General features: G+C 26.1%; 1 pseudogene across 1 annotated transcript; it reads right to left on the bottom strand.

Moving 5' to 3' along the window:
- Positions 1 to 443: 443 nt before the first annotated feature.
- On the bottom strand, positions 444 to 5,174 carry LOC149520111 (uncharacterized; annotated as a pseudogene). The gene is made up of 3 exons (XR_016327219.1): positions 4,975 to 5,174; positions 2,234 to 2,438; positions 444 to 944 (listed from the first exon to the last, which is right to left on the bottom strand). The product of XR_016327219.1 is annotated as an uncharacterized LOC149520111 (transcript).
- Positions 5,175 to 14,242: the final 9,068 nt, after the last annotated feature.

Here is a 14,242-nt window from a genome sequence, read left to right as displayed (position 1 = left end):
AAGCAAAATCTGGTGAAACGAAGATAAGAGAATTAAATTCAAGTAAAAAGAATTAAAAAATCAAAAAAAGAAAACGATAAATGCAGAAAAAGATGACAAAGAAAAGAAAAGTTTTAATTTTAATTAATTAACCATAAATAAATTTATTAATATTTATTTTTAAGAGCTTAAAATTTTAAATTTTATTCATTAATGAGGTGTTTTTGTATTGTTCACTGACAGTGTATAAAAATGATACACTATCAATGTATGAAATATTAATCCAATATCATATGACTCATATAAGTATAACCATACATTGTTAATCATGAAATAATAATACTTATTAAACAGTAATAACCGTAACGTATAAATATCAAGTTTATAAAACTTAGTCATGCAACAATCCATGACAATAAATCACCAATGTATAAAAATCATTTATAAATTTAAAACCAAACAACTATCAAGTATTCTAACATATATAAATTTTCAAATTAATAATCAAAGCTGAAGGCTCAAAACTAATGCATTTGCTCATAAAGTAATTCATCGCCTCACCCTGCCTTTCATAATATTCATAACTGAGCTGTAATAACACTAGAAAGCACGAGCATATTAGTACAATTGTTTAATACAACGCAATCAAACTCACATGAAAAAAAAGAAGCAAAACTCATCTACCTAGAAATTTAATCTATGCATAACCAGTCATCCCAACAGTTGAACTTGCACGATTTGCCTTGTGAGCTGGTGTCGAGGTCATTGCCTTGTTGAAATACATATAGTAGTATACGTTGAGAATCATTGTTGCAACCACAAAAACTGCTCCTGCAATAAAGACACCTTTCCTCAATGTTTCGCAGGAGAAATTCTGGGCATAAATCATTCCACAATACTTGGTGTGATAAGCATTTCTTGTTGCACCCGCTATTAGACATGCTTCTGCAACCAAGAAAGTCAACCTGCAAATGCAAGTGCATGAAAGAATTAGAGGATAAATAACATCCCCAAATGTTCTGTTTAAACAAACATGATATGCAGAAGGAAAATAGTAACCGTTTAAGTTTCAATGTACCCAGGCATAAACAAATGCACAAAGCCTCAAACATAGACAACAAGCAAACAAGTAAGAAAGACAATCAACCACATTCAAACAGAAATCAAATTAGTCAAATGGTAAAGAAAGAAATAGTATGACCCATTATCACTCAGATTTTCATTAAAACTAGATTGTTTCCCATGCTTTGCTTGGGGTACTTTTACTTGGTAAAAGTTATTTTAGAATGGATACTTGATGTACAAAAACTTTGTTATTAGTATGAATAAATAATATATATTTTTCCTAAATACTAACTTGTAACTTTTAATTAAAAACATGTAAGAATTGAATACAAAATAGTACCTAATGTCAACAAATTCATTTCTAATAATTCAAAAAGTTACTATATTTTTCCAATAATATATATTTTTCCAAAATAGTATTGAATCAATTCAAACTCTTGATGCATAATTTTTAAAAAAAAAAAAAAAAAAACCCTTAATTTATAATGATTCAAAATAAAAAACTTACAATTTTATAAAGTATTGAAACATAAAAAAAAAAAAGAAACAAAATGAAATAGAACCTTTAAATATATAAAAAAACATTGTATTTGACACATGGATATTTATACTACTCAATAGATATAAATCTAGAATAAATATTTAAACTTAAATTACATTAAACACTAAGAACATTCAACAAAAATTAATTCGGTTCATGGATATCATAAATTAATGAATGGGCAAGTTAATGAATAGTTAGATTCACGTAATTTAAAATAAAAAGAAAATAAAATTAATTAAGGAACAATCTGGATTACATTCATGAGTATTTATACTACTCAATCGATATGAATCTAAATTCAAAATATTAAACTTAACTGATACTAAACATTAAATACATTCATTCACAATTAATTGGGTTCATGGATGCTATAGATTCATGAAAAACTAAGTTGATGAATAGTTAAATTCATATAACTTAAAATAAATAAAAAATTAATTAACAATATAAAAATTGTCCATGACTGCCACATGGCAGCAATGGAAACCCTACAGGGGTAATTTTAATATAACATATACACATATAGATATGAAGGCAGGGAATGAAAAAAAATTGGAGGGCAACCATTCACAGATGATGAGCTCCTGTTAAATTTTAACGAGTTATGGACAAAAATTATGCGTCATGCCAACTTGAAATTCTTACCATGATGAAACAAAATAGATAATAGACCAAGCTCGGTCATTGCCAGGGGTTAATGGTCTTCCCAAACACATGCACTTCGTAACACCCATCAGCAGTGATTCACCAGAAAGAAGAAACAAGAAAGCACCCACTCCATAGCCAGTGCAACATCTGAGTTGTAGACACAATATGTAGCATTTGATATGTCATCTTTAACTATGGTTCCCTGCAAATAGCAGAGCAAAGGTTAAAAGGTTGTAAATTAAATAAATGCACATGGCCTGGGCATAGCATAATTGTTGGCCATGTCGCCAAAAAGAAGGTTGCAAGTTGCAAATTCGTATCCAAGCCCCACCCCCTTGGACAATAAAATAACTATATAAATAGAAAAGAGCATGCCATGCCAGATACCAAACAAAGTCTCAACTACCAATAACCTAGTTTCCTATCATTTCAAATTAAACAAGGAATTCACCTACATATTAACTGCACAGGTATAGGCCACAGAACATCTTATAGTTTTCTTCTATAGAGGATGTGAGATGTCAGCATGTATATTTCTTGAGTATAACGTTGAAATAATTACATATCAAACTAGTGTCCATCATTGTGCTTCATTAGGTAAAATACACAACCAATTTCAAGCCTTACAGAAACTCTGTACTAGATATTAACCACAAATAGAGAATCCTCCTAATCAATGTGCAAAAGGCCATCTCCAATTCCAGATTGTGTTCCCTTATCTGACCACATTTCTGCCTATAGCAAAACACCCATCACTCTATACAAACTGGTCAAGCACAAGAAGGCACATGTTTCCAACAATATAAATATTCAGCCACAATTTGAAGAAATACCATTCCAAATCCAGCAAATCTATATATTGATACAGATGCTGGATAGTTACTGTGTCACGGGTCGAGACTTAAGCTCCGAACCCGCGCGGCTCCGGGACCCGGGCATTCACCCTTCCAGCGTCCCGAATCAGCCTGACTGCCACGGTTCACACCCTTATGAGGTATTGTCCGCTCTGGCCCCCTTGGCCTCACGGTTTTGTCCTATTAAAGGCGCCTCACAAGGCGGAGATGATGTGAACCTTTTTATACCCCAGTGACCTTCCTATTATGTTCGATGTGAGATTCAGGACTCCCCCTTAAGTCCGTGACATTCTCCCTCACCCAACCTCGTGACGCCCTCGTCACAGAGGCTGGCCACCCTGCCTACCTCCCTCGAGGTGCTTGGCGTGGATCGAACGGTTTAGGGCTGGCTCTGATACCACTTGTCACAGGTCGAGACTCAAGCTCCGAACCCGCGCGGCTCCGGGACCCGAGCATTCACCCTTCCGGCATCCCAGATCAACCTTCCTGCCACGGTTCACACCCTTGTGAGGTATTGTCCACTCTGGCCCCCCTGGCCTCATGGTTTTGTCCTACAAAAGGCGCCTCACAAGACGGAGGTGGTGTGAACCCTTTTATACCCCAGGGACCCTCCTATTATGTTCGATGTGGGATTCAGGACTCTTCCTTAGGTCCGTGACAACTGCATCTAATGAGGTTGAAAGAAGTAATGTAGTCTAATCCACATTAGGAGAGAGTATGTACTCATAAATATGGCTCTTTGGAGGAAATTCAGTATTACTAGCTCAGTAGAAGTATGAACAATTAAATTGAGGTGCTATTTTTCTGTTGTTTCTTTTCTTGTTAAATATGCTTACTCATGCTACAATTAACAAATTTCAAGATGCAAGGGATATCTTTTCTGAATCAGTTACATAAAAAATGATTTCATATTTCTGTATCTTTGGTTAGTATTAAAACTTGTTGTATAGTGGCCTATAGGAATAAAAACCAAAGAAAGAAATTACTATTCCTAGACATTGCCGATGTAATGTCTCAGCAAGAAAGGGCCTATAACTCATGTGCACTTGTGCAGAAGTCACAGCTGTGCTAGATCAAATATTGCATCAATTACCAGCAACAGCAGAAAATTGGAGGCAATTTCCCCAAATAAACAACACATACAATCCCATATAAACAAGGTTCCAAATTCAACTGAGAAAACATGGCATATGCCTTTTAACCACTGATGTTTTTTCACTAGGCAAAACCATGTTCTCATGGTCAAGAAGGATCATTAAAATATGCTCAAGAGTATGCAATTCCTAGAAATTGATACTGACATATTGATACTAAAAAAATCAAACAGGAGGAAAAAGGTCAATCCATTCAATTAGAAATAGGAAATCGAGATGCTCAATGGAGAGCTTAACTGTTTTGCTAAAATTGGATTTTCCTTCAATCCTCTTCTGTTATATCAGGCACAATGTTGGCATTAATTTTGAGGTCATGACAGGAGTGAACAAAATTAGCATCACTTGAAATAACAAAAAACATATTTTAAGAGTAAACTAAGGACTTTTAATTAATGAACTTAAACGTAGCTCTTCAATTAAAAAATTCATAACAGAATCTCATAACACATTGAATACTGAAATAAATAAGTAATCAGCAGCAGAAAACCCGAAACTTAAAAATAAAACATCCTAACAAAAACCCCAACAAAATTCACTGCGAAAACCCACAGATCTACATATCACACCTCATAAAAGCCTAATTCCTTCTGAACTCAAGCATGAGACAACAAAAATGCAAGCACTAAAACAAAGATGAAAAGTAGGGAAGATTAGAAGTGATGTGTAACCTACATGAATCAAAACTGAAAAAAGAGTTGAAAAGAGAGAAGATGGTAAAGAATGAGCTTACAACGCTTCTTCTTCTCTCAGCAGCAATGGCGAAACCGAATGCCACCAAGCTAAGGACTACCACCAGAAGGTGCACCAGGGTGGAGCCCTTTCTTTCTCCCATCCCTGCTTTTGAGTGAAGAGTGAAGAGTGAGCAAAGAAAGCGGCCTTGTTTAGCTCCTTGGGTCGTACTGGAGAAAGAATAAAAAAGTACTATAAGAGCAGAGCAAACCAAAGCAAAGCAAAATGAGAATCCCGACTTACTTTGTAAGCATAGAAAGTAGTGACAGGCTACATTTTCAAAATGGTTAAATTCATATTTGACATATGAATTTTATATTTTTTTATATTAATATTTAAAGATTTATAATTACTACATTAATATTTGAAATTTTAATTCGTTGTTATTTTGATATTTTAACCAACGTTATTAGTAAATTTTGTTTATAAGGTATGAATATTTAATAAAATATTAATATATATAAAAAAATCTTATAATGTTATATCATTAATGTCACGTCATTATTAAAAAGATTCAAAAAATTTTCTTAAAAAATCTAAAAAATTCAAAAATTTTCAAAATAATAAAAAAATTCGAAATATTTTTTAAATTTCTAAAATAATTAAAAAAATTTCAGAAAAACTTAAAAAAAATACAAAACAAATTTCTAAAATTTCTAAAAATTTTGAAAATTTCTAAAAACGTTTTAAAACTTTTTAAAAATTATAAAAACATTTTAAAAATTTTCAAAAAATTCAAAGATATAATGCTAGTAATTTTTAAAAATTCAAAAAATTTCGTAAAAAAAAATTTTTTTAAGTGTTCTAAAAATTTTTAAAATTTCTCTTAAAATTCTAAAAAATTTTGAAAAATTCTAAAAGAATTAAGGAAACTTAAAAATTTTTCAAAAATATTCAAATTTTCAAAAAATCTAAAACAATTACAAAAAATATAAAAAATACAAAAAAATGAAGATTTTTATAAAAATAAAATTTTCTTAAAACTTAAAAAAAAAAAACCACAACAGCATAATAAAAAATCAAAAAATTTGTGAAAAAATAAAAAATTTTCACAAACATTCTAACAAAATTTTAAAAAATTCTGAATGTTTTTCATTTTTTTGAATCTTACAATTTTAATTTTTCATACAGTTTTGAATTTTAAAATTATTTCAAAATTTTTGGATTTTTTTAATTTCTAATTTTTATTTTTCAGATTTTTCATATTAAATAATGTTGAAAAAATTTTAAATTATTTAATTTTCAAAAATTTTTACATTTATTTAATTTTTAGTTTTTTTAGTTTTAGTCATTTTTAAACTTTAAGAAATTTATTTTTTATAAATTTTTTTTTTTTAATTTTTTATTAAATTTTTTAGAATTTTTTTAATTTTTCAAAGTATGATAATTTTTATAGCTAATAAAAATATTTAATATTTTCAATTTTTTGCTAAATTTTTTGAAATTATTTTGAATTTTTCATAATTTTTTTTAAAATTTGTTACAAATTTTAAAATTTTTTTAAAATATTCAAATTCTTTTTTAGAAATTTTTTAGTATTTTTTGAAATTTTGAAATTTTTTTATAAATTTTACAAATTTAAAATAATTTTTTGAATTTTTTTAGAAATTTTAAATTTTTTTAGAATTGTTTCAAATTATTTTGAAGTTTTTTAAATTTTTTAAATTTTTTTATTTTTTGAGAAATTTTTTTTAAATCTTTTGGATTTTTAAAAAATTTTAAAATTTTTAACAAATTTTTTAGAATTTTTAAAAATTCTTTATAATTTTTTTATATTGATATGGTATTGATGATGTGATGTTGACTAGACTTTTTAACATTTGATAACATCTTATTTGTTACTTATATCATGTCAATAAAATTAACTAATGGCATCAGTCGCAAGTATCAATGTGATAACAAAATGAAAGTTTAGATACTAATATGGTAATTATAAATTTTTAACTACTAATGTGATAATAAGTATAAAGTTGAAGGGTCAAATATATATTTAATCATTTTCAAAACTATCAACTTTAGACCTGCACATGTTTTTCCTATTGAAAGCTAATTCTAAAAAAAAAAATTTTTAAAAGTATTTTCATTTTTAAAATATAATTTTTTTTATTGTTTGAACAAGTTAATAAAAAATATTTTTGTTATTTAGTTTTTTCAAAAATTTATTTTTTAATAATTTTAAAAACTATTCAAATATTAAAAATTATTTATTAATAAAATATATTAAAATTAGTTGTTATTAAAATTATCAATATTAAAAAATGCTTATATTTTCATAATTATATTTAATATTAAACAATTAAAAAAACTATTTATTATGTCAACTAACTTTTGGATCACATGTAGCATTCTCTTAAGCTAAGTAAATATAAGGGTAAGAGATTTAAAGGTAGATAAGAATTAAAAAAATTATTTATTATATTAATATTTAAAATAGTACTATTATTTTTAAAATATTATTTTTATTAATATATAACATTAAAATAATATTATTTATTATTAAAATATCTATACTATTAAAATAATTATATATTAAATTAAAAGTAAATATTTTAAATTGTAACAAAAATATTATTTATTTATATTATTAAAATAGTAATATAAATACATTTGTTAATAAACTATAAATATTTTAATATTATTTTATTGTTAAAATATTAAAATATTTGTTTAATATTATACAATATAACAATATTTAAAATTAAAATATCAAAAGACTTTTAATATTAATATTTTAATATATTAAAATTTTTATAATTAAAATTAATAAAAATATTTTTATTAATTAATTTCAGATCAAATTAAATCTAAACTTAAAGAATCATGTCTAAAGTTTGGCTTCATTAGAATTATAAAATATTTAAAATTAAAATGTCATAAGACTTTTAAAATTAATACATTGTTTTCTTAAATAAAATTAAATAAAAATATTTTATTAATATAATAATATTTCGACTTTAGTGAAATTAAATTTTAACTTAAAAATCATGTACAAGGTCCAACTTAAGCATATCACAAACTTGATAAGTAACCTTGCTTATAAACAATTTATTTTTTAAAATTATCTTCCCTTTATAAAAAGGGCAAGACAAGTGGAAGATAATTTTTTAAAAAAATGATTTCGTTAATTTATGTTAATTAGTTAATTTTCTATTAAATAAATGTAAAAAAAATATTTTACAAAAGTTAATTTTTGCGAGATAATAGAACCTAAATAAAAACTAAAAGGTCTTTTTCAAAAAAATGCTTTCATAACTTTATTATAATTAAATGATCAATTTAAAATTTAATGTTTATGTCAATTTTATTTTCGTTGATGCACAAGGAAAACAATTACAATATAAATATAAACGTAAATTTAAACCAAACTAAACCAATTGATTAATACTAACAATTATAAAAATACATAAGGAGTAATAAGAAAAAACTAACAAATTACAAGATTAAAGTAATTATGTAACTATAGTAAAAGTTTTAAGAGATGTAAAGAATATAAACTTACACCTATAAATTGGGAAGGTTAGGCTAGGTTAGGTAAATATAGTTCAAGTTATTTTAGGTCTTAAAGAATGAGTCAATTAATTTTAGGTTGGGTTATTTTGGTTTTGGATTGTTTTGGATATGAATCATTTCAAGTTTGGATTATTTCAATTCAGCTATTTCGAGTTTGACATCTGGATTATTTAGGTTTGGATTCAAGTCCTTTTGGGTTCAATTTATTAATTTTTAGAATCACATTATATTAAATTAAAATTGATTGTTTGACTAAGTTTGAATCAGATTGGGACAATATCCTATATGGCCCTTGAATTATTATAATTTGTTGGATTTAGTACCTAAAGTAAAAGAGTTGTTAAATAAATACCTAAACTCTGAAACCATGTATCAATTTTGTCTAAGAGTTAATTCCATTAACCAAGTTGTTGCCTTGGCTATTTTAGCCAATAAAAATCCACTATCTTAACATAAAATGACATGTCATGCTTATGTGACTATATATTCTGAAAAAAAAAAAATTGAATAAGTAACAAAAATTAATTCCCCCTTAAACCGTAAACTCCAAATTGGATTTTTACATGGGGGTATTTTTTCTTGAATTCTTTATAGAATTTTTACTTGTAAATTACCAAACTAAACATGGGGTAATTTTTACAAGCAAAACAACTTTGCTAAAATCCCAATCTGTCTATGCCCAAATCGCTAAGTCAAGAAATTACCATCATCAATCTCATCCCACCGCTATTATAATTAACTCAGCAACTCATCGAAATAACTACCCAATCAACATCATCATAGCGTATCGCCAACCCTTAACCATTATTCCCATCAATACCAGCTAATCGAAATTACTCAGATACCACACCAGCCAAAAAATATTTCTTTTTACATGAGCAAACTCATAAAAAGAGAAAAAATTTCAGTTTGGGGGAATTTTGAATGGGCTTTGGATCATAATTTTTTAGAGGGAAAGAGGACCAAGAAAATACAAGAAATGAGGCCATCATTGGTAGTCATTGTCAATAGTGGCAGAGTAGCAGTAAAGGAAGGCTCTAGTGGTGTGATTTTTTAGAGATCCCACTGGTGAAAACAAAGGTTGAAGAGAGGAGAACAACATAATAAAAATATAAAAGGATCGGACGATGAAAGGAAAGAGATTTTGAGATTTGAAGTTTTGGGCTTCAATGTTAGATCTAGGAGCTCTGAAACGTTTTTAGAGAAAACTAAGTTGAAGAATAGAAAGGAAAAGAGGAAAGCTTTGCTTGGGTGAAATCAATGACCAAACTAACATTGGCAAGCGACGATTAATAGTGGCGAGCAATGGTTTGACAAGTTGTTGGTCATCGAAATATGGATTAAAGGAGAGGTGGTGGTTTGCATTTTTTTTTTTTTAAGAAAAGATGATTTTTTTTTAAGGGAGGAAAGAAATGAATTGGAAAAAAAAAAACCTTTATGCTTTATATGTGGTCACATAAGCATGACATGTAAGCAACCACTTAAGATGGCATATCATTTTGTGGCCAGATGCTAGATTTTTATTGGTTAAAATGGCAAAGTAAGCTATTTTACTAACGAAGTTAAGTCTTGGACTATATTGATACATGATCGAGAGTTTAGATACCTAATTAGAAATTTTTTTAGTTTAGGTACCACATTAAAACAAATACCATAGTTGATAGGCTACATGGGATGTTATCGTAGTCAGATTTTATTATAACTTTATTAAAAGACAAAAAGTAAAAAATAATATTTTAAAAATAAATATAAATATTCTAGTTTGTATGTTTTAAATTTAATTTAATTTTTATATAAATGAAAAAAATATGATTTTATTAAACTTGATAAATTTAAACACGATAGATGACATAACACCAAAATGACACAAAAAAAAATGAGTTTTAAAAAGATATGTTTCGTATTTGTCATGTTGACATAAATTTTGACAGAAGTAAGATACAAAAAATGCATTTAATCAAACTGTGACATACGAGTACATGTATAAAGCATATGAAATATATTTTTTACGTTTGACATATTTAATTGTTTTTATATTTATTGTAATTAAATATATATAAACTATTTTAAACTTTTAATTATAATACACAATTACATATTTAATATAATAATCTAAAAATTATTTTAAATATTTAATTATGATACACATTTAATATGTAATTATTTTATATTAATAATATAACTATAATATAAATAATCATTTTAGTATAATTGTAGGTCAATAGCTTATTATTTGGATATTAGTATAATTATAGCTCATTATATAATTTATTCTAAATTACATGATTAAAATTAATAATATAATTATAACATAAACACAACATGTATACACAAATCAATTATTTGTTTTTATACTTTATTTTAAATCACATGATAGTTGATACATGTGTTTAATTAAAAGAGATTATATAATTTATTCTAAATGATACATTGATATATATACCCATGATAATTCAAAATATATAATTTATTTTAAGTCACATTATAAATTATAAGATATTTTATAAGTAACATAACACACATATAATTTATATTAGTTTGATATTAAAATATATATTAATTTGATATTTTCAATAATTTTAATAAGTTATCATTTGTAATATATTTATCATTTATATTTGTGTTATATTTATTATTTTTATTAAATTAATATTTTTTAAATAAAATTAAACTTAATTTAGTTTTAAGTTATTTCGGATTAATTTTTCGCACCATTTCTCTTTCAAATCATTTTGGACTCAAGCCATTTATGTTTCAGATCATTTTGAGTTCAAACCAATTCAAAAATGCATTGATTTTGATTCGAGTTATTTTCAGTTTTGTGTTGGATGAATTTGAATTATTGACTTTTTATGATCAAATTAAGTTGGATTGAGTTTTGATTTGAGTTGAACAGATTTTTCAAATTCAGACCAAAATTGACAGGTTTTTTTTTTTTTTTTTAATCTTTTGCTCTCTTGATTTTTTTTTCTTTATTTTGTAAATGAAAAAACCAACCACATTTCCTAAATATTTGAAATCAAGATGACTCATTCCGATAAAACATTGCTTTTTAACATTTTAACTACGACTAGTAAAAAAATTTAAGAGCACACCTCTCATCTTTACACATGTATATATAATAATACTCATGTTTAGTTGATTCATAACCACCCCGTATATATTTAACAATTACTTGATGCATGTCCTAGATTAATCATCATAGTATAGCTTGATAAAGGAAAACATGATGTATATGAGTTAGAATTTGAGATCAAATCAGTACTACTGAAATTCATTAAATAAAAAAATAAGCAATTAAATTAATATAATAGTGAGAGAGTATTAAAGGTTTTTATTAAGCATGAAAATTGACTAACAAAAGGAAAAAAAAAAAAAAGTAATGCTGGTACACAAAAGAAAAATAAAAGTTTTAAAATTGAGCAATAGGGTAAAAATTTTGAGGTAATTAAAAAGAATGTAAGAAAAGTAATGCAAGAAAATTAACCTTCCTACATAATTAAAAAAAAAATAGCTCGAAAAAGGAAAATATGTGGAGCGCAATTATTATTTAGTAATAACACCGGATCCAAATGAGATGAATTTTTGTTTGTCTCACTTTTGATCTGATTTTTTTTATGTTTTCATCCGATCCTTGATCTGTCCTTAATTGGAGTTTGAGTTATAAAACTCTACTCCGATTCCGAAATGAAGAAGTCTCTTCAACTCCGTCTCATCCTAAGTTGATCTGCATCCAAGAAACTAAACGGAAAAACTCAATACTATTTATCCAATAAAAATTGAATATTACAAGTTTAATTATGCAAACCGAAAGGGTGTAGGAATTAATGAATGGGCAACAAATGGGAAGCTACGGGATCTAATGAATTAATATAAATTTAGTGCTAAGGCTAGATCTACCAACTAGTCCTTTTATCATGATCTAAGTTTTATCATTTTTTACCAGTAGCTAACTTTTATCATGACAGGGTTTAACATTTATCATGACCTATCTAGTCGTAATCTCAATATGACTGTTGTCACTGTCAAGCCACACCAAGAGTCCAAGACCCCTTCTGTCGACAGCCAAATCAAATATTTAAGATAGACGAGAGTCATCCCCTTAATCTCAATCTCATCAACTACCCTCGGATATGTAATTGAAAATAAATAAAAACTGAAAACAAAACTATTGCTGTTGTTAACAGAGGATAGTTGTTGCTGCTGTCAATGGAGAATAGGTTGCTATTGGTTGGGAAGGGGCAGAAAATGAAAGGAGTAGGCATGAAACGAAAAGAGTGGTTGGGAATCTGGGATGGGCTTGGGAAGAGAGTGAATAATAAGAATGGCACTGGATAGTAAATAAACAGTTATTTATCATTATTTATTTGTTTATATCAAATTTAGATAATTATTAACAGATAATTAATGAATTTAAATAAGAGATTTATTATCCGTTATGGATTTGAAACAAATACGAATAGTATCTTTAGATATCTAATATTTGAATTCTTTTAAATTTTAATAAATAATAATAAATATTCGAATTCATATTCAAATTTTAAAAAATAATTTTTATTTATTATTAATTAGAGTACATTTAAATTTTAAATTAAATTTTTATTTATTTTATATTTTGACAAAAAATTTAAATAAACAAATATTTTAGTGGATTTGAATATTTAAACAGATAATGTTTATTCAAATAGATTTGAATTTGGATAATAATATTAAATTTAAATGAATTCAAATATTATAAATATTAAATGAATTAGGATACAAATATTTAAAAAATAATAAATAGCTGTTTTATTGCCATTTATAGTGAATAAGGATGCCGTTTGGATTGGGATCGAATCGGGAGAGTGAGAAAGTCAAAAGAGAGGAAGCAAAATGAAACAAATAGGGACTTGAGGTTTGAGAGAGGGAGGCAGGGAAAGAAGGAAAGGAAAAAAAAAATGGTAAACGTAAATATCATTATATATAGGATAACTGTATTTTGATAAATATTTTGAATCATGTCGGGATAGATTGTACTTAAAACTGCTTTTGATTGGACTTCCAATTAAAAAAATATGATCTGATTAGATCTGAAATTTTAGTTTTAAAAAAAATCCCACTACTATTAGTGAGATCATATTAAAATCCATTGATTTCAAATTATTCTATCATCTCTACCACTATCTCACTAATCAAGCCTTCAAGCTTTCCCAACTTATAAAATAAAAGAGTATAATTTGTACCAAAATTCTCTTTAACTATCATCAATTTAAATTTTAATTAAGTTATATTTAATTTAAAGTGTCAAAAGAATATATTCAAAATCAAGTACGTTTTAAATGAATTGGACCTTTATATAACTTTTTATTATAACTAGACAATTATAAGATTGTAATAAAAAGAATAACAAGTAATATACTTATAAAATACTTTTACATAGCCTTTGGTATCATTTTTAATATCACTACAATAATTTAATTATCATGATAATATGATCATCAACATGATTTTTTTATCCCCAGTGATTTTAAATTATCATGTTTGATATAATATTATAAATCACTAATGTTTTTAAATTATTGCATTTGGTATTATATGAAAAGGAAAATCATATAATACAAAATATCTAAAATAACCTTGCAAAAAAATATAAAATATTTAATATTTATTGAATCAATAATTTATAAAATAGTTAAAATGTTATTTTATGAAAAATTACAAAATATAAACTAATTTTGACAAAAATAATTTCTAAAAAATTATTGATTAAATTAATTATC

The sequence above is a fragment of the Durio zibethinus genome, chromosome 2 (genome assembly GCF_047325235.1).
Source record: "Durio zibethinus cultivar Kanyao isolate XHJ-2024 chromosome 2, ASM4732523v1, whole genome shotgun sequence".
Taxonomy (NCBI): domain Eukaryota; kingdom Viridiplantae; phylum Streptophyta; class Magnoliopsida; order Malvales; family Malvaceae; genus Durio; species Durio zibethinus.
The sequence above is the reverse complement of the archived record's forward strand: the minus strand, read 5'-3'. Positions and strand labels throughout refer to the sequence as shown.